This window comes from Gorilla gorilla, chromosome 4, assembly GCF_029281585.2.
Source record: "Gorilla gorilla gorilla isolate KB3781 chromosome 4, NHGRI_mGorGor1-v2.1_pri, whole genome shotgun sequence".
Taxonomy (NCBI): Eukaryota; Metazoa; Chordata; class Mammalia; order Primates; family Hominidae; genus Gorilla; species Gorilla gorilla.
The window spans coordinates 158511465-158538512 of record NC_073228.2 but is presented as its reverse complement, the minus strand read 5'-3'; the positions used below and the strand labels follow the sequence as shown (position 1 = coordinate 158538512).

Sequence of the window (27048 nt, the reverse complement as noted above, 5' to 3'; positions counted from 1 at the left end):
ATATTGAGACACAATTGTTACAGAGGATTAATGAGTCACCGTGGTACACAATCCAGGTTGACAAGTCTACCGATGTTGACAACAAGGCAACAATGCTTGTTTTATCCATAGAGAAATGCTGAAATGTCACATGAACTTAACAACATTGTAGGCCAGGTGCAGTGGTTCACACCTGTAATCCCAGCACTTTGGGAGGCTGAGGTGGGTGGATCTCCAGAGGTAGGAAGCTCGAGACCAGCCTGGCCAACATGGGGAAACCCCGTCTCTATTAAAAATACAAAATTAGCTGGGTGTGGTGGTGCATGCCTATAATCCCAGCTACTCAGGAGGCTGAGGCAGGAGAATCGCTTGAACCCAGGAGGTGGAAGTTGTGGTGAGCCGAGATCACCATTGCACTCCAGCCTGGGCAACAAGAATGAAACTCTGTCTCAAAACAACAACAACAACAAAAAACATTTTGCAGAACGTAATTAAAATGATCAGCCACATTATAGTACATGCCCTTAACTCACATCTGTTTGTGCAGCTCTGTGAGGAAATGGACACAGAGCACACATGTCTTCTCTTATACACAGATGTGAAATGGCTTTCTAAAGGTAGATCACTGGCCAGAGTTTCTGAGTTACAAGAGATTTCTTTTAGAAAAACAGTCACCACTGGCAGCATATGTCAGTGACACAGAATGGGTTGCAAAACTTGTGTGACATATTCAACCTGCTCAATGAACTCAATCTGTCACTTCAGGGGACAACGACCACTATGTTCAAGTTGGCAGATAAAGTGGCTGCATTCAAAGCCGAACTGGAATTATGGGGGCGACGAGTGAGCATTGGGATTTCTGATAGGTTTCAAGCATTAGCAGAGATTTTTGAAAGAAAGAGACTGAGCCAGTGCCTTCTTTCTCTCAGCTGGTGCATGATCACCTATCTCAGCTTTCAAAAGAGTTTGAGCATTACTTTTCAACCACAAAAGACCCCCGAACTGGGAAGGAATGGATCCGCGACCCATTTGTGAATAAGCCAAGTGACTTGACATTGTCCATGCTAGAAGCGGATCAACTGCTTGAGAGGGCAAATGACGGTGGCCTTAAAAGTATGTTTGGGACTTCAAATCTCCATACGTTCTGGATTAAAGTCAAATCCTGAGACTGCCACAAAAGCACTGAAAAGCCTGCTTCCTTCCATTTCCAACAGCATATCCTTGTGAAGCAGGGTTTTCTGCAGTGTCAGCAACCAAAACAAGATTACGGAGTAGACTGGACATAAGCAACCCACTTTGGGTGTCACTATCTCCCATCACCCCCAAATGGGACCGTCTAGTTGCAGAAAATTGAACATATTACAATATAATAATAATAGAAATAAAGTGCACAATTAATGTAATGTGCTTGAATCATCCTGAAACCATCCCCCCCACCCCGGCTGTGGAAAAATTGTCTTCCACAAAACTGGTCCCTGGTGCCAAAAAGGTTAGGGACTGCTGCTTTAGCAAATAGTGAGCACTTATAGTGCCCAGACCGTGGTCTCTAAATACTACTTTCCACTAAAAGGAACCAAGGTGTCTTTGAAAAAATAAGTAGCCAATTCCAGCTTTGAGGCAGAAAATGTACAATATGTACTTAGACTATTTTCTAGTGTCACAAATCAATGAAGATAGAGTTGTGTCAAAGAGACTCCCATTGGTCACAGTCAGGACTCCTTGAGTATCAGTAAAGAAAATAACTGCAAGGGGTTGAAAAATATCAAACGTATTTAAATCCATGAGTTCTTAATGATATTTTATTTATTTTACATTAAAACATTTTTTTTTAGAGATAGGGTCTGGCTGTATTGCCAAGGCTATTCTCAAACTCCTGGCCTCCCACCTCAGCCTCCCAAAGTGCTGGGATTGCAGGCTCGAGTCACTGCTCCCAGGCCCTACAACTTTTGAGAGCAATTCGGGAATACTCCATGATCCAAAAACTCAAAGACTGGATATATACACAAGAGAAACTCTAGCCATTAAGAGACAGACAAAAGCATTTTTTTAAGTTGGAAGAACTGAAAACAACCAAAATGAATAAATTATGGTACTTTTGATTTTGGGACCATAAATATGGGGGGATGGTGTGAAATAGAGAGATTTATTTCTTTTTTTCAATGACAAAGTGTCAGAGGCAAGTATTTACTGGGAAAATGCAGGAGCAAAATTTAAAAATTATCTGGTTTGTCGCAGTTATAAAATTGCCTCTTTTTTTGTTTGTTTACCTTATAGACAAGTCCCTACTTTATTGGCTACTTCTGTTTCTGATTACTTTAGGTTAAGTTTTTTGTTTTTTTTTTTTCCAACTTTCCAACTTTTATTTTAGGTTCAGCGGATGCGTGTGTGGGTTTGTTATATACGTAAATTGTGAGTCACAGGGGTTTGGTGTACAGATTATTTAATCACCCGTGTAACAGGCATAGTACAGGATAGGTAGTTTTTCAATCCTCACCCTCCTCCCACCCTCCACTCTCAAGTAAATCCTCAGTGTCTACCATTTCCATCTTTGAGGCCCTATGTACTCAAAGTTTAGCTCCCACTTACAAGTGAGAACATGTGGTTATTTGGTTTTCTGTTTCTGTATTAACTTGCTTAGGTAATGACCTCCAGCTCCATCCATGTTGCTGCAAAGGACATGATTTCATTCTTTTTGTATGGCTGTGTAGTATTCCATGGTGTATATGTACCACATTTTATTATTATTATTATTATTTTGAGACAAAGTCGCACTCTGTCTCCCAGGCTGCAGTGCAGTGGTGCCATCTTGGCTCACTGCAACCTCCGCCTCTCAGGTTCAAGTGATTCTCCTGCCTCAGCCTCCGAGTAGCTGGGATTATAGGTCCCTGCCACCATGCCCAGCTAATTTTTGATTTTTAGTAGAGATGGGGTTTCGCCATGTTGGCCAGGCTGGTCTGGAACTCCTGACCTCAGGTGATCTGCTCACCTCAGCCTCCCAAAGTGCTGGGATTACAGGCATGAGCCACCGTGCCCGGCCATATGTACCACATTTTCTTTATCCAGTCCACAGTTGGTGGGCGTCTAGGTTGATTGCACGTCTTTGCTATTGTGAATAGTGCTGTGATTAACATGTGAGTGCATATGTCTTTTTGATAAAATGATTTGTTTTTGATATATAGTTCTGTTTTAAGTTAAGAAATCCCCAAACTGCTTTCCACAGTGACTGAATTAATTTACATTCCTACCAACAGTGTATAAGCTTTCCCTTTTCTCTGCAACCTCACTAGCATCTGTTATTTTTTTGCCTTTTTTTTTAAAGACAGTCAAGTGCAGTAGTGAGAAGGGGGAAAGAGTAGAACAAGGAGTTTGGCCGGGCGCTGTGGCTCATGGCTGTAATCCCAGCACTTTGGGAGGCCAAGGCAGCCGGATCACCTGAGGTCAGGAGTTCAAGACCAGCCTGACCTACATGGTGAAACCCGGTCTTTATTAAAAAAATACAAACTTCACCCGGTGTCGTGGCAGGTGCCTGTAATCCCAGCTACTCGGGAGGCTGAGGCAGGAGAATCGCTTGAACCTGGGAGGCAGAGGTTGCAGTGAGCTGATACTGTACCACTTGCACTCCAGCCTGGGTGACAGAGCGAGACTCCATCTCAAAAAAATAAATAAATAAATAAAAAGAACAAGGAGTTTGATCTGTAACTGGCTGTGAACAATCAATTGAGATAACTCACTATCTTCAGACTAGCCTATTTTTTAACTTTTTAATAACAGCCATTCTGACTGGTGTAAGTTGGTATCTCATCATGGTTTTGATTTGCGTTTCTCTGATTAGTGATGTTGAGCATTTTTTCATATGCTAGTTGGCTGTGTGTATATTTTCTTTTGCGAAGTGTCTTTTCATGTCCTTTGCCTTTTTTTTTTTTTTTTTTGGGACAGAGTCTTGATCTGTCACCCAGGCTGGAGTGCAGTGGCGTAATCTCAGCTCACTGCAACCTCCGCCTCCTAGGTTCACATGATTCTCCTTCCTCAGCCTCCCGAGTAGCTGGGATTACAGGCACATGCCACCAGGCCCAGCTAATTTTTGTATTTTTAGTAGAGACAGGGTTTCTCCATGTTAGCCAGGCTGGTCTCAAACTCCTGACCTCAGGTGATTCACCAGCCTCAGCCTCTCAAAGTGCTAGAATTACAGGCGTGAGCCACTATGCCCGGCCCTGTCCTTTGTCCATTTTTTAATGGAGTTGTTTTTTGCTTGTTAATTTATTAAGTCCCCTTATAGATTGTGGATAGTAGCTCTTTTTTCGAATGCATAGTTTACAAATAGTTTCTCCTGTTCTGTAGGTTGTCTATTTATTCTGTTATAGTTTCTGCTGTGCAGAAGCTTTTTTTTTTTTGAGACAGGGTTTCATTCCTGTCGCCCAAGCTGGAGTGCAATGGCACGATCTCGGCTTACTGCAGCCTCTGCCTCCCAGGTTCAAGAAATTCTCATGCCTCAGCCTCCCAAGTAGCTGGGATTACAGGCGTGAGCCACCACACCTAGCTAATTTTTGTATTTTTAGTAGGGGCCAGGTTTCACAATGTTGGCCAGGCTGATCTCGAACTCCTGACCTCCAGTGGTCCACCCACCTTGGCCTCCCAAAGTGCTGGGATTACAGGCATGAGCCACCACGCCCAGCCTGTTCCCTATTCTTTGACCAGCACTCACCACCTAACACTGTCCCTAGCCCTGTCAATCAAACATACCTGCCAAATGAAGAAAATTGCTTGGTCTCACAGTCAACGGACTTAGGATACCCATGTGCACACTCCCATTAACACCACGAACTTTTCCTTCTCAGTGCTTATCGTACTTGTAATTAACCCATTTCTCATTTAGAAAAAAAGTGCAGCTTGTTGCCAGTGTTCATTTCTGGGGGTAAATGGGAAATGGGTTAAATAATTGCACATGCAATCATTTGCTTAATGTGTGCCTCTCTGACAAGACCACCAGCTCCCTGGGGGTATACACTGCCCCTAGTGTTGTTCACTGTTGTATCCCCAGTGCTTGAAATGGTACCTAGCATATAGCTGGCACTCAATCAATGCTTGTTGAATGAATATTTATTTATTTAAAAAAATTTTGGCTGGGCGCGGTGGCTCATGCCTGTATTCCCAGCACTTTGGCAGGCTGAGGCGGGCGGATCACCTGAGGTCAGGAGTTCGAGACCAGCCTGGCCAACATAGTGAAACCCCATTTCTACTAAAAATACAAAAATTAGCTGGGCATGGTGGTGGGCGCCTGTAATCCCAACTACTCCGGAGGCTAAGGCAGGAGAATTGCTTGAGCCCAGGTCGCGGAGGTTGCAGTGAGCAGAGATGGTGCCATTGTACTCCAGCCTGGGAGACAGAGCAAGATTCCATCTGAAAATAAACAAAAAAAGTTTTTTAGAGACAAGGTCTCACTTTGTCTCCCAGGTTGGAGTGCAGTGGTACAATCATAGCTCACTGCAGCCTTGAACTCCTGGGCTCAAGTGAGTCTCCTGCCTCATTCTCCCAAAGTGCTGGGATTAGAGAGGCCCCCATGCCCAGCCTGTTGAATGTATAAATGAGCATAGATTGCAAAAATGGCCACAGTCAAAATGAGTACAGATGGCAAAGGGGCCCCAGTCAGTTGGTCAGTCCACCTGCCAATCATGAAGGCCTGAGCTACCCTAGGTGCTGACCCATTCCCAGGCCAAAGGCAACTGGCATAAGGTCCTTTATTTCAAGATGCTGAAAGTGTATAGATAGGAGTTTGCTAACGCCCAGCGCAGCTGTTCTTAGAAAGAGTCTGCCACCTAGAAAAACTATCCGTTTACAAAAGAGACAAAATGGGGGAAAGCAGGCTCATCTGCTGGTTAACCAGTGTCCTCTCTTTTTTTTTTTTTTTTTTTTTTTGAGACAGCGTGTCACTCTGTTGCCCCGGCTAGAGTGCAGTGGTGCGATCTTGGCTCACTGCAACCTCCACCTCCCGGGTTCAAGCGATTCTCCTGCCTCAGCCTCCTGAGTAGCTGGGACTGCAGGCACGTGCCACCACGCCCGGCTAATTTTTTTTGTATTTATAGTAGAGATGGGGTTTCTCCATATTGGCCAGGCTGGTCTCGAACTCCTGACCTCGTGATCTGCCCACCTCTGCCTCCCAAAGTGCTGGGATTACAGGCGTGAGCCATCTCGCCCAGCACAACCAGTGTCCTCTCTTTGCCTCTGGTTGGTGATTTGGGACAGTTAGCTTGGGGGTAGATAAACTGTATTTCAGCCTACAAGTAATAGTGTAACCTACTTCACAGAGTTGTTAGAGGACAAATAAGTGGATGTGTAAATATGTATTACAGGACCTGACAATGGCACCAATGCTCAGTCATGCTTTCTAGAGTTGTTGCTATCAATGCCTTTTGCCTTGTAAGGCTGCCCTTGAATGAAGGGTAATTTAAATGCCACCACTTGAAGTTTTTTTTTTTTTTGAGATGGAGTTTCGTTCGTGTTGCCCAGGCTGGAGTGCAATGGCATGGTCTTGGCTCACTGCAACCTCCGCCTCCTGGGTTCAAGAAATTCCCCTGCCTCAGCCTCCCTAGTAGCTGTGATTACAGGTGCCCACCACCACGCCTGGGAAATTTTTGTATTTTTAGTAGAGATGGGGTTTCACCATGTTGGCCAGGCTGGTTTCGAACTCCTGACCTCAGGTGATTCGCCCACCTTGGCCTCCCAAAGTGCTGGGATTACAGGCATGAGCCACCGCACCTGGCCACTTGAAGATACTTAGGGCAGAACTCTAGTGATAGGTGCTGGGCTCCACTAAACATCTCCTGGGGCCAACCTGGCCAGAATGCAGGTGAGAGGGAATGAACCATCTGAGTGACAGAGGCATAACTCAAATCATTTAGGCAAGAGTTGGCCCACGCACCCATTAAGTCCAGAGGGTAGACTTCTTTGTACACAGTAGACCCAGTGGCTCAAGCAGTATCATCAGGATGTCTCCTCCCTGTCTCCATCACTCAATCCTGCTGTGTCTGTGGGAGCTCCGACTGTCACAAAAAGGCTCAGGTCCACAATGGTGGCTTACGTCCTAACTTCTCAGCTACTACAGATAAAAGAGAAAGTTTGGCCGGGTGCAGTGACTCACACCTGTAATCTCAGCACTTTGGAAGGCCGACGGGGGTGGATCACGAGGTCAGGCATTCGAGACCAGCCTGGCCAACATAGTGAAACCCCATCTCTACTAAAAATATAAAAAATTAGCTGGGCGTGGTGGCAGGCGCCTATAATCCCAGCTACTCAGGAGGCTGAGGCAGTAGAATTGCTTCACCCTGGGAGGCGGAGGTTGCAGTGAGCTGAGATCACACCACTGCACTCCAGCCCAGGCAACAGTGCGAGACTCTGTCTCAAAAAAAAAAAAAAAAAAAAGAGAAAGTTTCCCTCTCCAAAGTTTGGACCATATCCCCAGAATTGAGTCTCATTGGCTGTAACTGAATCACATATCTATTCCTGGCCCATCACTGTGACCAGGGGGTCCAACTGGCGGAGCTGAGTCATGGGCCCACCTTTCCCTATGGGCTGGAGTGAGCTCTGAACATGGGGAGGGGAGGTTTCCCAAGCAACATATGGTTGCTGTTGCCAGAAGGGAGACTTTTGCTGGGTCAGCAAAACAAATATCCACTGTAAAATGCAAACCTCTCTGCAGGTCAGGTGACAAAAGCAATGTCACATTGAGACCAAGTAAACATCAATTCTGTCAGACAAACGAAGTGATAGGATCTGGAGGGATTCCCAGAGGGCAATGGGGCGTTACTTAGCTGTCTGCCAAAAGACCTGTTTTATAGGGCCCAGGTAAGGGTAAGGCAAGTGAGGCACTTGCCATTGGCACTAAATTAAGACAAAAAACAAACAAACAAACAAAAAACAAAAGAAAACACCAACTCAGAGCGAGCACAGTGGCTCACAACTGTAATCCCAACACTTTGGGAGATAGAGGAGGAAGAATATCTTGAGCCCAGGCGTTCAAAACCACTCTAGACAACATAGCGAGACACTATCTCTACAAATATTTTTTTCTTTTTTTTTGAGATGGAGTCTCTCTCTGACACCCAGGCTGGAGTGTGGAGTGCAGTGGCGTGATTTCGGCTCCCACTGCAGTCTCTGCCTCCTGGGTTCAAGCGATTCTCCTGCCTCAGCCTCCCCAGTAGCTGGGATTACAGGCACGTGCCACCACCCCCGGCTAAACAAAAAATCTTAAAAATTAGCCAGGCATTGTGGCATGTACCTGTAATCCCAGCTATTTGGGAGCCTGAGGTGGGAGGATCGCTTGAGCCTGGGAGGTCAAGGCTGCAGTGAGCCAAGATTGCAACACTGCACTCCAGCCTGGGTGATACAGCGAGACCCTGTCTCAAACAACAACAACAAAGGTGATAGAGCAAGACCCTGTCTCAAACCACAACAACAACATCATCTCAGTAATCTAGATAAATAATACTTTAATGCAATATTTTATTTCATTTGAGACAGGGTCTCACTCTGTTGCCCAGGCTGGAGTGCAGTAGCACGATCATGGCTCACTGCAGCCTCAACCTCCTGGACTCAAGTGATCCTCCCACCTCAGCCTCTCAAAGTGCCAGGATTACAGGTGTGAGCCATTGCAACCAGCCACAATATTTTATAAGATGAAAATTAATATGAAAAAACACACAATGACTCAAATACCCAAATTTTAAATAAAGGCAGGGTGAATAATAGTGCAGAATATAGCCATCTTGGAGCTCAGGGCAAAAGGAAAAATTAGAACTACTGATCTTGCTTTTATTTAAAATTTGGGCATTTTGTTCATCATACCTTTTTGCATTAATTTTGATTTTTAAAATATTGTATTAAAATATTATTTGATTACTGAATTTTTTGCACCTGTCAAAATTTTGTGCCTGAGGCAGTTACCTCATTCCCCTCACCCTAGTCCAGGCCCTGCTGTCTTATGTGAGATTTGCTGGAGGCAGAGAGGAAAAGCCACCCCAAAATGAATGGATGTATCAAAAACTGGAATTCCCTAATGGGAAGGGCTCTGGATGGGAATAAGAGTCCTGGAATCAGTTCTGGTTCTGCCATCGCCTTGGGAAAACCTGTTTTCCTCTCCGGGCCTCAGTTTCTCCACTTGCATAGGAGGGACAGGGCAGGCTTAGTGGTTTTTAAGCAATAGAACTCAATCTCCAGTATAGAAAATGGATTAAAATGGAGCTGTTGAAGGGGCATGTGCTGGGTAGACCCATTTGTACCTCGGTCCCTCCACCACTCAACAGTCCCCTCCAGGTGTTCCATGGAGCCCTAAGGAGTTCCTGTGGACACAGTACGAAAACTACTCAATTCAATGGTCTCTAAGATCCCTAAGCAAACCCATTTTTATGCCTGAGATAATGTACATGTTCAATTTCTTCTGTCTATTCTTCAGTTAGGTCGGTGTCTCTCACATGGCCAGTAGTCCCCTGTTTCAGGAACACTTCAGATGCTTTATTTATTTATTTTTTAATTATTTTAAATTTTTTTTTTTTGTAGAAAGAGGGGTCTTGCTATGTTGCCCATGCTGATCTTGAACTGCTGGCTTCAAGCCATCCTCTCAAAGTGCTGGAATTACAGGCATGAGCCACCACACCTGGCCTAATGCTTTATTTAAAATGCAGAGTCCATGGCCTTATCCTAGTCTTACAAAATTTGAATCTCCAGGAATGGTGCCCAAGAATCTTTATTTTAAACAAGCACTCCTTCCCTGACATGTGATTGACATCCATTGAAGTGTTTGTGTCCTTCACAGTGAAGTTATTCCCACAGAACCTCAGGAGTTACTTTATTCTGGAGCTTTAACTACAACAGTCCTTCTGAATGTCCAGGGTGAGGGGAAAAACAGGAATAGTCAGATAAGCCCACATAAATGACTCAAGATTAGCCAAGTGGGAACAGACCACAGTGAGATCTCCAGGGGCCCTTTTCCAGGCAGAACATCCTGGCTGCCCCTCACTCTGCAGTCCCACAGCTTGTATCGGAAGAAACTGTCTGTGCATTTCTCTCTTCTTCCGGAGTGGCACTGACAACCTCAGGAATTATTGACTGAATTATCAGGTTTCTTATTAGTACACTAATGGGTTCCCGAGAGCTAGGCGCGAGCATGCCCCTGAGACAGTCAAGGGAATTCATTTTAGACTTTGGAACTAGGGCATATTTTTGTCAACTGCAAGGGAAACAGCTATTCATTCACTAGTTTTATTCATTAAACTAGCTTGGCAGATTCATTGGTGAATTAGATATTTCCTTTTTTTCAGCTTTACTGAGATATAATCACACACAATATAATTTGCCCATCTAAAGTGTAAATTCAATTGTTTTTAGTATATTAACAGAGTTGTGTAACTGTCACTACAATCAATTTTCATTTATTTATTTATTTATTTTGAGACACAGCCTCGCTCTTGTCGCCCAGGCTGGAGTGCAGTGGTGTGATCTCAGCTCAATGCAACCTCCGCCTCCTGGATTTAAGCAATTCTCCTGCCTCAGCCTCCCTAGTAGCTGGGATTACAGGCACCCGCCACCACATCCGGCTAATTTTTATATTTTTAGTAGAGACAGTGTTTCACCATGTTGGCCAGGCTGGTCTCGAACTCCTGACCTCAGGTGATCCACCCTCCTCGGCCTCCCAAAGTGCTGGGATTACAGGCGTGAGCCACAGTGCCCCGCCATACAATAGATTTTAGAATATTTTCATCACCTCAAAAAGAATCCCTGTCCCAACACAAAGAGATGATAAGTATTTGAAGTGACATATGCTAATTACCCTGATTTGATGATTACACATTGTATATATGTATTGAAATATCATGCTGTATACCATAAAAATGTACAATTATTATGTGTCCATGAAAAATTATAATAAAAGCAAAAATACGAAGTGTACGACTTGCTGAAGGCTCAGATGATTGTTAGCATTTTTGGCAATAAAGTATTTTGTAATTAAAAAAAAAAACCACCCAACCTCATTTCAACTGAAAATTAAAAAATTAGCCTGGTATAGTGGTACATGCCTGCAGTCTCAGCTACTTGGGAGACTGAAGCGAGAGGATCACTTGAGCCCAGGAGTCCGAGGCTGCAGTGAGCCATGATGGCACCACTGCACTCCAGCCTGGAGGATAGAGTGAGAGACTCTGTCTTTAAAAACAACAACAACAACAAACAAAAAACAAATCCTTGTGCCTTTTAGCTATTATCCCTTAGTCTTTCTATCCCCCCTGCACCAGCCCCAAGTCCTAAGCAAACACGAATCTAATTTCTGTCTCTATGAATTTGCCTATTCTGGACATTCATATAAATGGAAGCATAATATGTGGTCATTTGAGACTGGCTTCTTTCACATAGCATAATGTTTTCAAGGTTCATCGACGTTATAGCGTATATCAGTACTTCATTCCCTGTTATGGCTGAATAACATTCCAATGTATGAATCTACCACATTTTGTCTATCCAGTCACCAAGTATGGTTGTTTGGGTTGCTGACACATTTTCGCTATTATGGATAATGCTGCTACAAACATTTGTGCACAAGGTTTTGTGTGGATGTGCTTTCTTCCTTTCACTTTTGAAGGGCTCCTAGTCTAGTAGACACAGGTGCTAAGACAGGTACATGCGCATAATTCCTTATGCCGACAGGATGTGTGAAAGGAAAATAAATTTTGGAATCCCAAACTCTCTAAGCCAAAGGGAAAAGTCAAGCTAGGAACTGGGTCATGCAAACCTGCCTCCCCATTTGGTTCATAAATAAGATGGCTACAAAGAGAAGAAAAAAAAAAAAAGATAAAAAGCTACATACCTCCCTCACAGTCTGCCCACAAGGAAATTCCTGGCGGGCCCCAAGATCTTTACCCTAAAACAATTCTGTTGAATTTCACCCTGGCAATGTAAATTGACAGCTTATCATCACAGGTGCATGACATAGGACAGAACTCAAAGTCAACTCTCTGCTCCCCTGAAACAAATACATATCAGATTGCTTTCTTTGCCCTATTGTTTACATTATCTTATGTAAAAATGCAGATTCACTGATCCAGTCAAGGAATGAAAGACGATTTCCTCTACACCCCTCTCACATGAAAATTGTGCATTCCCCCAATATCCACCCTTTCTCTTTTTAAATATTGAAGCCCTCAAAATCATCTTTGGAGAAAGGCATAGATCCTTCTCTCAGGTTTGCGTCCTTAACTTTGGCAAGTAAACCTCTTCCTAAAATGATTGATACCTGCCTTGGTCATTTTCTTTGATTTACAGATGATACAAGAAAGGTACAAGCCAATGGAGTGTAAGGGTGAGAACCAACTGCTTCTTCTGCCATTACTAATGGAATAATGCAGGGGCAAGCTCCTTCACCCCTCTGTGTACCTGTTTTCTCAGGGGTAAAATGAGACTAGTATTTTCTTTACCTTATAGGATCACTGTAAGGATTACATGATCATGAGACAATGCATATGAAGGGCTTTGCACCAAGCTTGGGACACAGTAAGGGCTGGAAAAACATTTCCCATTATCATTTTGCATTCAGAGATTCCTAAGAATAAGTTTACTAATGAACCATGCACTCTAGCAATGCAGTCTTCATTCTTTCAATGAGCGTTTGCTTTGGTTTTGTTGTTGCTGCTGTTGTTGTTTTTGAGACAGGGTCTCTGTCTGTCACTGAGGCTGGAGAGTAGTGGCACAATATCGGCTCACTGCAGCCTCAACCTCCCAGGCTCAAGCAATTCTCCCACCTCAGCCTCCCAAGTAGCTGGGACTACAGGCACATGCCACCATGCCTGGCTAATTTTTTAATTTTTTGTAGAAAAAGTGTTTCTCCATGTTACCCTGGCTGGTCTCAAACTCCTGGTCTCAAGCAATCTGCCTGCCTTGGCCTCCCGAAGTGCTAGGATTATAGGAGTGAGCCACCGTGCCCAGCCTCAATGAGTATTTATTGAATATTTATTATGTACTGGACACTCTGAGATAAATATAGTTGATCTAAACCTAGCTGCTATCCCCAGGAGCCCATAATCTGTCACCTGAATGGCAAGACCTACTAGCATACATCACCTCCATATATTGTGATTCCGTGTATGGAGGTGATGTATGCCAGCAATATATTGTAATTTTGTTTTTTTCGAGATAGAGTCTTGCTCTGTTGCCCAGGCTGGAGTGCAGTGGCACGATCTTGGCTCACTGTGACCTTTGCCTCCCGGGTTCAAGGGATTCTCCTGCCTCAGCCGCCCGAGTAGCTGGGACTACAGGTATGCGTCACCACGCCTGGCTACTTTTTGTATTTTTAATAGAGACAGGGTTTCACCATGTTGGCCAGGGTAGTCTATAACTCTTTTTTTTGAGACGGAGCCTTGCTCTGTCTTCCAGGCCGGAATGCAGTGGCACGATCTTGGCTCACTACAACCTCCGCCTCCCAGGTTCAAGTGATTCTCCTGCCTCAGCCTCCTGAGTAGCTGGGTTTACAGGCGTGCGCCACCATGCCCAGCTGATTTTTGTATTTTTAGTAGAGACGGGGTTTCACCATGTTGGTCAGGCTGGTCTCGAGCTCCTGACCTCGTGATCTGCCCGCCTCGGCCTCCCAAAGTACTGGGATTTACATGCATGAGCCATATTGTGATATTAATGAGGGCCCCAAATTTGCTATTAGAGCACTGAAGAAGTGCTTTTTCTTTTTTTTCTTTTTTTGAGACGGAGTCTCACTCTGTCCCCCAGGCTGGAGTGCAGTGAGGCGATCTCTGCTTACTGCAAGCTCCGCCTCCCAGGTTCACGCCATTCTGCCTCAGCCTTCCGAGTAGCTGGGACTACAGGCACCCACCAACACGCCTGGCTAATTTTTTGTATTTTTAGTAGAGACGGGGTTTCACCATGTTAGCCAGATTGGTCTCGATCTGCTGACCTCGTGATCCGCCCGTCTCGGCCTCCAAAAGTGCTGGGATTACAGGCGTGAGCCACCGTGCCCAGCCTAGAAGTGTTTTTTAAAAAAACTTTTTATTTTGGGCCAGGTGCAGTGGCTAACGCCTGTAATCCCAACACTTCGGGAGGCTGAGGCAGGAGGATTGCTTGAGTCCAGGAGTTGAAACCCTGTCTCAACAACAATAACAAAAAAAAGGGAAAGAAAATTTTTATTTTGAAAATATCAGAAAAATAAAAAAAAAATAAACCAAATACATATACATCAATCACAGCAACAATTGTCAACATTTTACTGTTTTCTCCATCTCACTATATATAAAATCTGTGGCTAAAGCATTTTAAAGCTAATTACAGATATTCTAACACTTTCAGCCCTAAACACTTCAGCATGTATTTCCAAAAATTAGATCATTCTCTTCCATAACAATACACTTAACACATCTCACAAAATTAGCAATAATTTTCTTATATCATCTAATACCAAGTTCATAGTGAAATTTCCCCATTGTCTAAAGCATGGTGGGCCAGGTATAGTCGCTTACAACTGTAATCTCAGTGCTTTGGGAAGTCAAGGTGGGAAGGTGGCTTGAAGCTAGGAGTTCCAGGCCAGCTTGGGCAATGTAGTGAGATGTCATCTCTACTAAAATTAAAAAAAAAATGGCCAGGTATGATGTCTTGCACCTATAGTCCCAGCTGTGGGGAGGCTGAAGAGGGAGGATGGCTTGAGTCTAGGAATTTGAGCTTGCAGTGAGCTAGGATCACACCACTGCACTTCGGCCTGGGCAACAGAGTGAGACCCTGTCTCAAAATAAATAAATAAATATGATAAAAATAAAAACGTGGTCCTTTTTTTATAGTAATAAATCAAGATATAATCAAGAATCACATCTTATATTTGGCTGTTAGACTATTAGGTCTCTTTAAATCTAGAACCTCCTCCCCATTACTTTTTTTTGTTTTTACAACATTGGCTTTTAAGAGATTATGGCAGTTGTCTTATAAACTGTTTCACATTCTGGCTTTGTCTGATTGCTTCTTTGTGTGTTGTTTAACGTGTTCCTCTATCCCCTGAATTTTTCGTAACTGAAGCTAGTTCTTATAGGCCTCATTAGATTCAGGCTCAATATTTTTCACAGGAGCCAAAACAGGTGGAGCTATGTAGTCTACTCCATCCTATTAGGGGTGAGAAAAGAACTTTCTTTCTTTTTTTTTTTTTTTGAGATGGAGTCTTGCTCTGTCGCCCAGCCTGGAGTGCAGTGGCGCGATCTCGGCTCACTGCAAGCTCCGCCTCCCCGGTTCACGCCATTCTCCTGCCTCAGCCTCCCGCATAGCTGGGACTACAGAAGCCCGCCACCACGCCCGGCTAATTTTTTGTATTTTTTAGTAGAGACAGGGTTTCATTGTGTTAGCCAGGATGGTCTTGATCTCCTGACCTAGTGATCCTCCCGCCTCGGCCTCCCAAAGTGCTGGGATTACAGGTGTGAGCCACCGCGCCGGTCGAGAAAAGAACTTCCATCTGGGCAATTCAAGTCCTTTTAAATTAATAAATGAGACAGTAATCAGTCCTACATCCTACTTTAAGCTATGTATTCATCTCTTAAAACTGCTTGCTGGGCCGGGCACAGTGACTCACACCTGTAATCCCAGCACTTTGGGAGGCCGAGGCAGGCGGATTACGCGGTCAAGAAATTGAGACCATCCTGGCCAACATGGTGAAACCCCGTTCTCTACTAAAAATACAAAAATTAGCTGGGCATGGTGGAGCGCGCCTGTAGTCCCAGCTACTCAGGAGGCTGAGGCAGGAGAATCGCTTGAACGCGGGAGGCGGAGGTTGCAGTGAGCCGAGATCGTGCCACTGCACTCCAGCCTGGGCAACAGAGCGAGACTCCGTCTCAAAACAAAAACAAAAGCAAAAACAAAAACTGCTTGCTATTGCCACTGCTTCCAGTAGCTATAAATTAATTGAATAATGCTACACCAGACGCTGCAATCCACACCCTATAGCTAAACAATGTATGGCCAATCACGAACCAATGTTATTTCTGTAAACCAATGAGAATTCCTGACACACAACTCTGTAATAGCCCTCTCCCTATTCTTTTTTTTGTCTTTAGAAACCTGCTTGTGATCCTGGGCAACATGGCAAAATCCGTCTCTACAACGAAATAAAAAATTAGCAGGGCGTGGTGGCTCATGCCTGTGGTCCCAGCTACTTAGGAGGCTGAGGTGGGAGGATTGCTTGAGCCCAACAGTTTGAGGCTGCAGTGAGCCGAGATCATGCCACTGCACTCCAGCCTGGGCAACAGAGTGAGACCCCGTCTCAAAACAAAATGAAACAAAGAAACCTGCTTGTGACCAGTCACAGTGGCTCACACCTGTAATCCCAGCACTTTGGGAGGCTGAGGCGGGAGGATCCCTTGAGCCCAGGAGTTCGAGAACAGCGAGGGCAACATAATGAGACTTTGTCTCTACAAAAAAAAAAAAAAAAAAAATTAAAAATTAAAATTAGCTGGGTATGGTGGTGCGTGTCTGTAGTCCCTAGCTACTAGGGAGGCTGAGGTGGGAGGGAATATACATATACACACACATATATATGTTTAAACACCTGCTTGTATGTAACAAAGGCCAAATGGAGCTCATATCTGAGGTTACTTGGTTCTGAGTCTTCTCAGCAGCTGTCCTCACTTTGACTCAAGTAAACTCTTCAAATTATATTTTGTGCCCCAGCCTCTTCCTTTGAGGTTGGCAGGAGGCACTTAATGCCATCTGTCCACCATGTGTGATGCTGAGTGTGGTCCCTAGGTGATGATGAGCAGATAGAGGAGGAAGAACTCTTTACCCTGTTGGCAGGAAGGGTAGAAGTCTTCACAGGCAATGACCTTTGATTTGGGCTTTAAAGGGTGTGTAAGAACCTACTGGGTGGGGAAGGGAAGAGGAAGGGCTTTCCAGGTATGCATGGAGGCACAATGTAGGGAAAGACAATGACAAGCTTGAGGAAGTAGGAGGTGGTAGCCAAATGTGGGCTGAGAATTATAATAACAAGCACTTAGGGTGAGTTGAGTGTGTTCCAGGAACTATGCTAAGTGACTCACTTAATCCTCAGCCTGTCCTGCGGAATGGGTGCTGCCACCCCCATTTTAAGGATGTGGAAATCAAGGTTTAGCAATAAGCAGCAACTGGCCTAAAGTCACATAGCTAGGAACTGGTAGACTCCTGAACCTCTGCTTTAAACATCTCTAAGCACTTCCTTAAGGTGAGGGAAGAACGCGAAACTGGGGAATGATGTTGGGGCAGATGGAGATAGGCCTTCTCCACCGCTCTAAGGGGTTTCAGTGTTATTCCAGGGCACTAGGGAGCCAGCGAAGGTTTCCTTCGAAAGGGACCAGCAGGGCTGGGCGCGGTGGCTCATGCCTGTATTCCCAGCACTTTGGGCGGCGGAGGCGGGTGGATCGCCTGAGGTTAGATGTTCAAGACCAGCCTGGCCAACAAATGGTGAAACCCCGTCTCTGCTAAAAATACAAAAATTAGCCGGGCGTGGTGGCGCAGGCCTGTAGTCCCAGCTACTCAGGTGGCTAAGGCACGAGAATCGCCTAAGCCCCGGAGGGGGAGGTTGCAGTGAGCCGAGATCGCGCCACTTTTTTGAGGCAGAGCCTCAAAAAAGAAAAAGAAAAAAAAAAGAACGAAAAGGGCGAGCAGGGCTGTGCCTGACAACGCTCACCCGCGGCCCTATGGGGGATGAACCGAGGGTTGCCGAGGAGCGCTATCAGGTTGGAGGATGGGTGCCCATTCACGTGAGCTGCCCCAGGGAACAGGGACGGAGGGAGGAATGCAAGATCCTCCCTGACCTTGTGCAGACCTTCATGCCGAAGGGCAGTGGGGCGGGGCTGAGTCTCCGCAGGATCCCGGAGCCTTTTCAACGAACGGCACCCCAAGCTGGGCGTCGGGCAGGAGCAGAGTGGGCCGCCACCCGCGGACCCCGCGACCTGCGCGCAGCTCGTGCTTCCCAGCACCCCGAAAGCTCGGCGGCCAGGCGGCCACGTCGCAGGGGGATGTGAGCTGCAGAGACGGGGGAAAGGGCCAGTTTTAACCTCCGCGGCCCAGAGAGGGGAAGCGACTGGCCCAAGGTCACACAGTCAGATAGTGGCAGGGGTAGGACTAGAACTCGGGCTGTATCTCTTGATTGCAAGTCTGATACTCTTTTTTTTTTTTTTTTTTTTTGAGACGGAGTCTCCCTCTGTCGCCCAGGCTGGAGTGCAGTGGCGCGATCCCGGCTTACTGCAAGCTCCGCCTCCCGGGTTCACCCCATTCTCCTGCCTCAGCCTCCCGAGTAGCTGGGACTACAGGCGCCCGCCACCACGCCTGGCTAATTTTTTTTTCTTTTTTTAGTAGAGACGGGATTTCACCGTGTTAGCCAGGATGGTCTCGATCTCCTGACCTCGTGATCCGCCCTCCTCGGCCCCCCAAAGTGCTGGGATTACAGGCATGAGCCACCGTGCCCAGCCCTGATACTCTTTCTTGATGCAATTTATTTCAGAATCAAAGAGGAATCAAGATACCGTGGCTGAGGACCGGCGGCTGGGATGCCGAATACTCCGGGGAATCCGGGTTTTTTTTATATCTATTTTACCTCTTCGGGAATCCTGAGGACTGTGCGGCGGTGGAAACGGGCTCCAGGCGCCCTGTCCCGCCAGGCCGTTGTCGCACAGCCCCCCGCCCGGGTCATCCCAGCGAGACCTGCGCGTCCTCTGCACACCACCAGTGCGGGCGGGGCCCATCGTGCCTGGGAGTCCCTGCTCTCCGCAGCTGGGGGGACAAAGCCTCCGCCTGCTGCTCATCCATATCACCCAGGCAGGGAGGGTGCGTGGAGGTAGTGGGGGGTGAACTCGCTCTGGGGCCGGGCGGACCGAGTTCAAGTCTCTGCCCTGGTACTCACTAGCTGTGCGACCCTGAGATGGTCACTTTCCCTCTCTGTACTTCTGTTTCTTCATTTTAAATCGGTGAAAATAACCGTGCTTCATACAGTTGGGTGTGAGGATTAACTAACGTAAGGAGTATTCAAAGCCTTAGTAAGGGGCTTGCCGCACGACAAAGGCCAGTTATTATTATTAGCCCGGGAGTCAGTAGGGTTGGGTGCCTAATGTACCTATGAATTTGACAAACCTTTTCTCGATCCTACATGAAACCTGCTGCTTCCATGAAGTCCACCCAAATTAACTTCATTCAGTTTAAATCCTTCTTGATTCTCAGAACTTAAAGCACAGCTGGCATTGTCTAACTGCAATGGGGTAGGGGCAGCAGGCTTGTGTGCGTGCCCTCCCCCGCACCACTAACCTAGATTCACAAGGCCTGAGGTGTGTAGTCCTGCCTTCCGAGGGCTGCTAGCTACTTGATTTTGAGTAAATAACTTCATTTTTTTAATTTAAATTTTAATTTTTTTGGAGACAGAGTCTGGCTCTGTCACCCAGCCTGGAGTGCAACGGCGCGATCTCTGCTCAGTGCAACCTCCACCTTCCAGGTTCAAGCAGGCGCGTGCCACCACGCCCAGCTAATTTTTTTGTATTTTTAGTGGAGACAGCATTTCACCATGATGGCCAGGCTGGTCTCGAACTCCCGACCTCAGGTGATCCGCCCGCCTTGGCCTCCCAAAGTGCTGGGATTACAGGTGTGAGCCACCACGCCAGGCCCAATCACTCCATTTTTGAGTCTCAACTTCCTCTGTAAAATGGAGGTGATAATATTAATTTTATCCATTTAGGCAAGATGAACAGAGTTAGATCTCTGATTGTCCCCTTTGAGAATGGAAGGAAACAAACAGGCAAAATGTTTTTTCTTTTCTTTTCTTTCTTTTTTTTTTTTTAAACGGAGTCATGGTCTGTAGTCCAGGCTGGAGTAAAATGGCACGATCTCAGCTCACTGCAACCTCTGCCTCCTGGGTTCAAGTGAGTCTCCTGCCTCAGCCTCCAGAGTAGCTGGGATTACAGGTGCCTGCCACCTCGCCGGATTATTTTTTATTTTTTATTTTTTTAAGACAGAGTTTCACACTGTTGTTTGGGCTGGAGTGCAATGGCACGATCTTGGCTCACTGCAACCTCTGCCTCCTGGGTTCAAGCGATTCTCCTGCCTCAGCCTCCCAAGTAGCTGGGATTACAAGCGCCGCCACCACGCCTGGCTAATTTTTTGTATTTTTGGTAGAGACGGGGTTTCACTATATTGGCCAGGCTGGTCTCAAACTCCTGACCTCGTGATCCACCCGCCTAGGCCTCCCAGAGTGCTGGGATTACAGGCGTGAGCCACCGCACCCAGCCAATTTTTGTATTTTTAGTAGACATGGGGTTTTGCCATGTTGGCGAGGCTGGTCTCGAACTCCTGACCTCAGGCGATCCACCCACCTCGGCCTCCCAAAGCGCTAGGATTACAGACGTGAGCCACTGCGCCTGGCGCAAAATGTTTTTTCAAAACATATTTAATAACTTGGAAAAATGGTGTCAATATATAGTATTTATTTTTCTTTTCTGAATTTAATTTTTTATGTAAAAATTTTATAAAAGGAATGCATTAATACATTCTCACAAAGATTCACCATATAATGTTAAGTGAAAAAGGGCAAATCAAGGGCAAAAGAAATATGCTTCCAATGTTGTTTTATTTCACTTCTGAACCAGGGTCTCATTCTGTCGCCCAGGCCGGAATGAAGTGATGCATTCATGGCTCACTGCAGCCTCAACCTTCTGGACTCAAGAGATCCTCCTACCTCAGCCTTCCAAGTAGCTAGGACTACAGGCATGTGCCACTAGCCCTAGCTAATTTTTTTTTTTTTTTTTTTTTTTTGAGATGGAGTCTCCGTCTGCCGCCCAGGCTGGAGTGCAGGGGTGTGATCTTGGCTCACTGCAACCTCTGCCTCCTGGGTTCAAGTGATTCTCCTCCTCAGCCTCCCGAGTAGCTAGGATGACCGGCACCCACCACCACACCTGGATAATTTTTGTATTTTTAGCAGAAAGAGACAGGGTTTCGCCATGTTGGCCAGACTGGTTTCAAACTCTTGGCCTCACGTGATCCGCCCACCTCAGCCTCCCCAAGTGCAGGCTTGACCCACCTCGCCCGGCCTGCCCAGCTAATTTTTTTTTTTAAGATGTGAACTTTTTCATTCTTCAAAAAGAGAATGTATTTTTACATAAATCTATAACAGAATTCAAATGTAGAAAAAATAAACTATATTCAGGGATAGAGTGCTCAGCACAGCACACCCGCTCCCCGGATGAGACTGCAGGAGCCTCGCCACCCCCAGGACACCCAACAGCAGGGCAGCCACAGGCTGGCACATAGAGCTCCCTGTGTCTGTCACAACAGGCTGCAAATGCAAGGGGCCCAGACCCGAAGCATCAAAGACAAAAACCAACCCATTTCACTGTGGCAACTCACTTCTTGGCCTAGGTCACTCATTTGTACACCTACTCAGAAAGGGAGGCACAGGGAAACTGAGGGACATGCATCTCCAGATGCCTCGGATAATCCCCTACTCACTTCTGCCACTAGAGGACCCCCAGGAGAGCCCACCTGACAAACCCCAACTTCTTCCCTGGGCCAGTGCAACCAAAAACCTGCAGGATTCACCCAGGACTCCAGGCCCTGACAAGAGGCAGAGCTGGCTGCAGCTCGACTAATTAAAAAATTTTTTTTGTTGAGACAGGTTCTCTCTGTGTTATCCTGGCTGGTCTTGAACTCCTAGCCTCAAACTTTCCTGCCACCTTCGCCTTCCAAAGCTCTGGCATGAGTGCCCAGCCTCCCAACATATATAAATACAGGCCGGGCGCAGTGGCTCACGCCTGTAATCCCAGCACTTTGGGAGGCCGATGCAGGCAGATCACGAGTTCAGGAGATCGAGATCATCCTGGCTAACACGGTGAAACCCCGTCTCCACTAAAAATACAAAAAATTAGCCGAGTGTAGTGGTGGGTGCCTGTAGTCCCAGCTACTAGGGAGGCTGAGGCAGGAGAATGGTGTGAACCCAGGAGGTGGAGCTTGCAGTGAGCCGAGATCACGCCACTGCACTCTGGCCTAGGTGACAGAGTGAGACTCCATCTCACACACACACACACATACACAACACACAAAAGTATAAATACACTGAAAAAAATAAACATAAGGAAATCCACCAACACGTTAACATGTTACATCTGGGTGGGAAGATTACTATAGATTATTATCTTCATCTTTATTTTTCTATGTTCTCCAATTTTTTTTCAAATGCTGCATTATTTTTATAAACAGAAGCAAGCTACAATATTGTAACAGAAATATTGAAGATTATATTTGAAAATATTGAAGGCTAAACAAAAGCAAGTTAGATATCACCTATGTGTCAGCAATCAGAAACCTTTGAGACTAAAATTTAGCCTTTTGGAAGCACCGTCCATCTTCCCCCAGACCCACCCCTGCCTCTTAGCAAAATCACAGCACCATGCCGAGACTGAGGGGTCGGTCTAAGAGAGACAGAGTCTGATTTCTCTCTAGGAAAGCCTCATGCAGAGCTCTCTGCTTCCTTGGTTTCCAGAACTTCACCAGCCTTCTTGGCCTGAAGTTCCTTCTTCTGAAGTCAGGCATGGCTCTGCCAAGGGATACTTGGACAGTGATCCATGGGACTGGAGAAGACCCCTGCAATCCCTGCAGAGTTACCAGGTTACTTAATTAGCTGGCATTTAAGGGTCTGTAGGATCTGAACCAATCTTCCTTACAACTCCCATGTGTGCCAATCAAACAGTCTGTCTGCCATCTCCAAAGCCAGAACGGGACAGTAATGAGTGAAGAGAGCTGGGTGTGATGCAATTGGGAAAGGTAAGGACTGTGGCAAACTGGAGTAAGCCCACACCTTCAAAATGAACGGCCACTTCTCAGTGCCAGTCTATTGCTACCTGGTGGGACCTTTCGATTTTTCAAGAGAATTGGAAAATCTGGATCTTTATGTGAAATCTCCTGATTTTAAAATAAATATTGGCAGGTAATTCACAAAACACATTTGGCCACTCTGCTGATCACAATTTGTGACTTGTCTTAGGAACACATTGAACTTTTTTCCCTCTGCACCTTTGCTTTTGCTATTCCCAATGCCAAGAACACTCCCCCACCCATCTAAGTCTAATGAACTCCATCTGTTCTGTCAGACCCAGCCAAAACACCACCTCTTCCGGAGCATCCCCGCAGCCAGAAGTGACATCTCCCTCACTGGGGCTGCACCACACATTTAGCTCTGTGCCTGTCTCATCCTATGCCCACAGTTGTTTCAGTAAGAGTCCTAGCTTTCCTGGTACAGAATGAGCTCCTGAAATATTCAGAAAACATTTGTGGAGCACCTGCTATGGTGCAGGAACCGTACTAAGCACTAGTGATACAGCCTAGAACAAGATGGATATGTCTTTGCCTTGATGCAGTACAGTCTGGTGTAGGGGGCAGATTTTAAATAAATAACTCCCCAGATACCTAATCCCAATTGTGATGAGTTTTATGGGGTTAAGAAAGTTTATAAAAGAGACTTAATCCAGGCACAGGAGGATTAAGCAAATCACGAGGTAGCTTGGGGAGGCATTAGCAGTAGGGCTCCCACTTAGGGCTGTACAGTTTACATGCTGCACAAAGCCTGGCAACAGAGCAAGACCCCGTCTCTAAAATTAAAAAAAAAAAAATTGTAGAGTTGAGGTCTCGCTATGTTGCCCAGCCTGATCTCAAACTCCCGGCCTCAAGTGTTTCTCCCACCTTGGCCTCCCAAAGTGTTGGAATTACAGGTGCGAGCCACTGTGCCCGACCCCTTTTTCTAATCTGCACAAAGGCATCGTATAGGCTAGCAGAGGCAGCATTTAGTTCACCCCTATCCAAAGCTGCTTTAAATAAACTTAGAATCTAAGTAGATACGGTGACTTCCCTATGTACATGCAGCCCAAAGAGATGTTCCCTGCTCCCCACTTTCTACGCTAAACCCTTAGACTTCTGAGATCAGGGAAGGCACCCCCAAGGAAGTAACATAGGAGCTGAGACTGAAGGATAACAAGGGGCCAGCCAGCTTGGAATATGAGGAACAGCATGTGCAAGGCCTCTGAGGGGAGAAGGTACCCTGGCCGAAGGACCTAATAGGTGGCCGTTGTGGTGGAAGCATGGACAGAGGTAGGAGAGCATTAAGGGGTAGGCTGGGCAGTGACCACCCTGCATGGCTCAGAAGGCCACATTAAGGGGTGCAATTCTTTTTTTTTTTTTCCAAGATGTTGTCTCACTCTGTCACCCAGGCTGGAGTGCAGTGGCGCGATCTCAGCTCACTGCAACCTCCACCCTCCGGGTTCAAGTGATTCTCCTGCCTCAGCCTCCTTAGTAGCTGGGATTACAGGTGCGCATCACCATGCCCAGCTAATTTTTGTATTTTCAGTAGAGACGAAGTTTCACCACGTTGGTCAGGCTCGTGCCGAACTACTGACCTTGTGATCTGCCCACCTCCACCTCACAAAGTGCTGAGATTACAGGCATGAGCCACCGCGCCCAGCCAAGGGGTACAATTCTTATCCTGAAATACCTTCCATATCCCTTCCATATCCCACTCCCTAACCACGTCGTTGCTGGGTTTCACTGCCCATGAGAGAGTGCACAATGGTAGAAACTATCTTTACAGAGGGCCTGCCATGAGGCACAGACTGTGCTGGGGTCACACATTCATTCTGCCTTTTTTATGCTCCTAAGGAAGTATTATTTGATTTCAATGGAACAGATGAAAAAATGGAGGCACAGAGAGGATGAGCAGCTGGCCTGAGGTTAGCTGACGGTTAAGGGGTAGGCTGGGATACACTGTGAAGTCCACTGTGGGACTTCAAACCCCTTCTCTTGGCCGTCATGCAGCAATGGCACCCATGAATAGACCGGAAGCGCAAGGAGTGCACACCCTTGCTACTCAAAGGCAGGAGGGTCTAGGGGCCTGCAACACTGGCATCACCTGGAAGTTTGTCAGAAATGCAGGATCTTGGGTTCATTCCATCCAGCCCTACTGAATCAGAATCTACAATTTTTTTTTTTTTTTTTTTTTTGTGAAAGGGTCTCACTGTGTTGCCCAGGCTAGAGTATAGGGGCACAAACACAGCTTACTATAGTCCCCACCTCCTGAGTTCAAGGGATCCTCCTGCCTAAGCCTCCCAAGTAGCTGGAACAGGCCACCACGCCCAACTAATTTTTAATTTTTTTGTAGAGACAGGGATCTCACCATGTTGCCCAGGCTGGTCTCAAATTTCCTGGGCTCAAGCAATTCTCCTGCCTTGGCCTCCCAAAGTGCTGGGATTACAGGTGTGAGCCACCGTGCCAAGTCAGAATCTACACTTTACAGGAATCATGTACACATTAGGAGCTGAGAAGCACTAGACTAGAGAATAATCCAAGCAAAGTGGCATATTGCCTTTGTAGCCCTTATGCAACAGTGTCTCATAAGCCAGGTTTCCAATGACCCGAAAACAACTTCTTATAACCAAATATACCAGATTGGCCAACTGTTCCATTCATCTATCCACCCTAGTTTTGTCATCTATTTCCACTCCAAGGGAAAGACTGTGAGAAGCTACCATCAACTCCAAAGACGAAGTGCTGTATGCTCCAAATCATCTCCCATTTGAGGTCTACTCTGATCCCCAGATCATTTTCTGGAACACACTTTTCACAAAAGAATTCCCTATGTTAGCCTGCATACCAAAGGAGTCAGAATGGTTTGGTAGAAAAGATTAGTGGGTGAGGAAAAGCGGGGTTGCCCTTCAGCTTTAAGGCCACATGTGACTTTGGGAAATGCCCTACCCTCACTTCCTAATTCCCATGTAAAATATGAATGGGGTGGACTAGACTAGGAATCATTCCATATGAGGCCTGGCAGGAAACACAAAGGAAGTTCAGTGGCCTAGGTGAAACAGTAGGGAGTAGCGGAGACTGTGGCAAACTAGAGGGCGAGCAGGTAGGGAGGGTGCAATGCCCTGACTACACAAAGGTATCCCCACTCAGAAATAGGCTAGAGTTATCATGGGAAATACGTTGACATATATTCTAATTTTTTGAGTTGGGAATCTGATTTTCCAAGAAATGAGTGATGTTTAAGTATTGGCAACTATTAATAGTTAAAACTTCAGAACAAACAAACACAACACTGTGTGAGCCAAACAAATATCAGGTGCCGGCCAGATCTGTCCGTGGGCCGTCAGTTTGACTTGCCTGGCCCAGATGCCACCCTAATGTTAGGTATTAATTTGCATGTGCGGCTGAGAATGCTGCAAAGCGGCTCCTGTAAGGATGGGGGTTGAGGGGTAAGATCTGTGCCTTTCCGGGGCCCGTCGCCCGTCCCCCACCGCGGCCCGGGCCCCTTTCGGTGCCCCCTCCCCAGGCCTCTCCGGGAAAGGGCCCAGACGGTGGTGCCGGGTCGCACGGCGTCGCTTGCTTCACACCCTCCCTACCTGCTCGCCTGCTCTCCCAGCACGGCCGGCAGCGCCGCAGCGATGACTCAGCCTCTGGCGGCGGAGCTGGAGGGAGGCGGAGGGGGCGAGGGGGAGGACGACTGGCAGGGCGGAGTAAAAGGAGGCGGGTGGAATGGAGGGAGGAGGGGAGAAAGAAAGAGGAAAAGGAGAGAGAAGTGGGATGGGGGAGGAGAAAGAGGAAAGGGGGAGAGGAGACGGGGGAGAGGCGGAGGTGGGAGGGGGCAGTTCGAAGCCCCAGCTCCCGCCTCCTCCTGCGGCCGGCTGAGGTTGGGCTGGGCTGGGGGAGGACAGTGGGGCAACAGCGGAGAGGGTAGGGCAGAGGCGGAGAAAGGAGGGTGGCGTGCTGCGCCCCTTCCCCTCCCCCACTTCGAGAGTCCCGTGGGTACACGTGGTTCATTGCCACACCCACGGACCCACCCCTGCCTCTGTGGGATGGGAGGGGCCGGGGAGGGTGCCCGGGAATGCGGCTTCGGACTCTGAACCTTTAGTGAGCGCCTTCCAGCGGAGGCCTGGGGGACTGGGCAGTCAAAAAGGGACAGAGGGGCCGGGCGCGGTGGCTCACGCCTGCAATCCCAGCACTTTGGGAGGCCGAGGCGGCCGGATCACCTGAGGTCAGGAGTTCAAGACCAGCCTGGCC

At 46.8% G+C, this 27048-nt stretch overlaps 1 protein-coding gene across 2 annotated transcripts in view; it reads right to left on the bottom strand.

The window, feature by feature from the left end:
* LARP1 (La ribonucleoprotein 1, translational regulator) overlaps positions 1–26774 on the bottom strand; it is a 134917-nt gene extending 108143 nt beyond the window's left edge. The window contains exon 1 of one of the 2 annotated variants that reach the window (XM_019027243.4): positions 26391–26774. The gene's annotated coding sequence lies outside the window, so the exon portion shown is untranslated. The remainder of the gene's footprint in view (positions 1–26390) is intronic. The other variant, XM_031011436.3, reaches the window with a different exon arrangement.
* Positions 26775–27048: the final 274 nt, after the last annotated feature.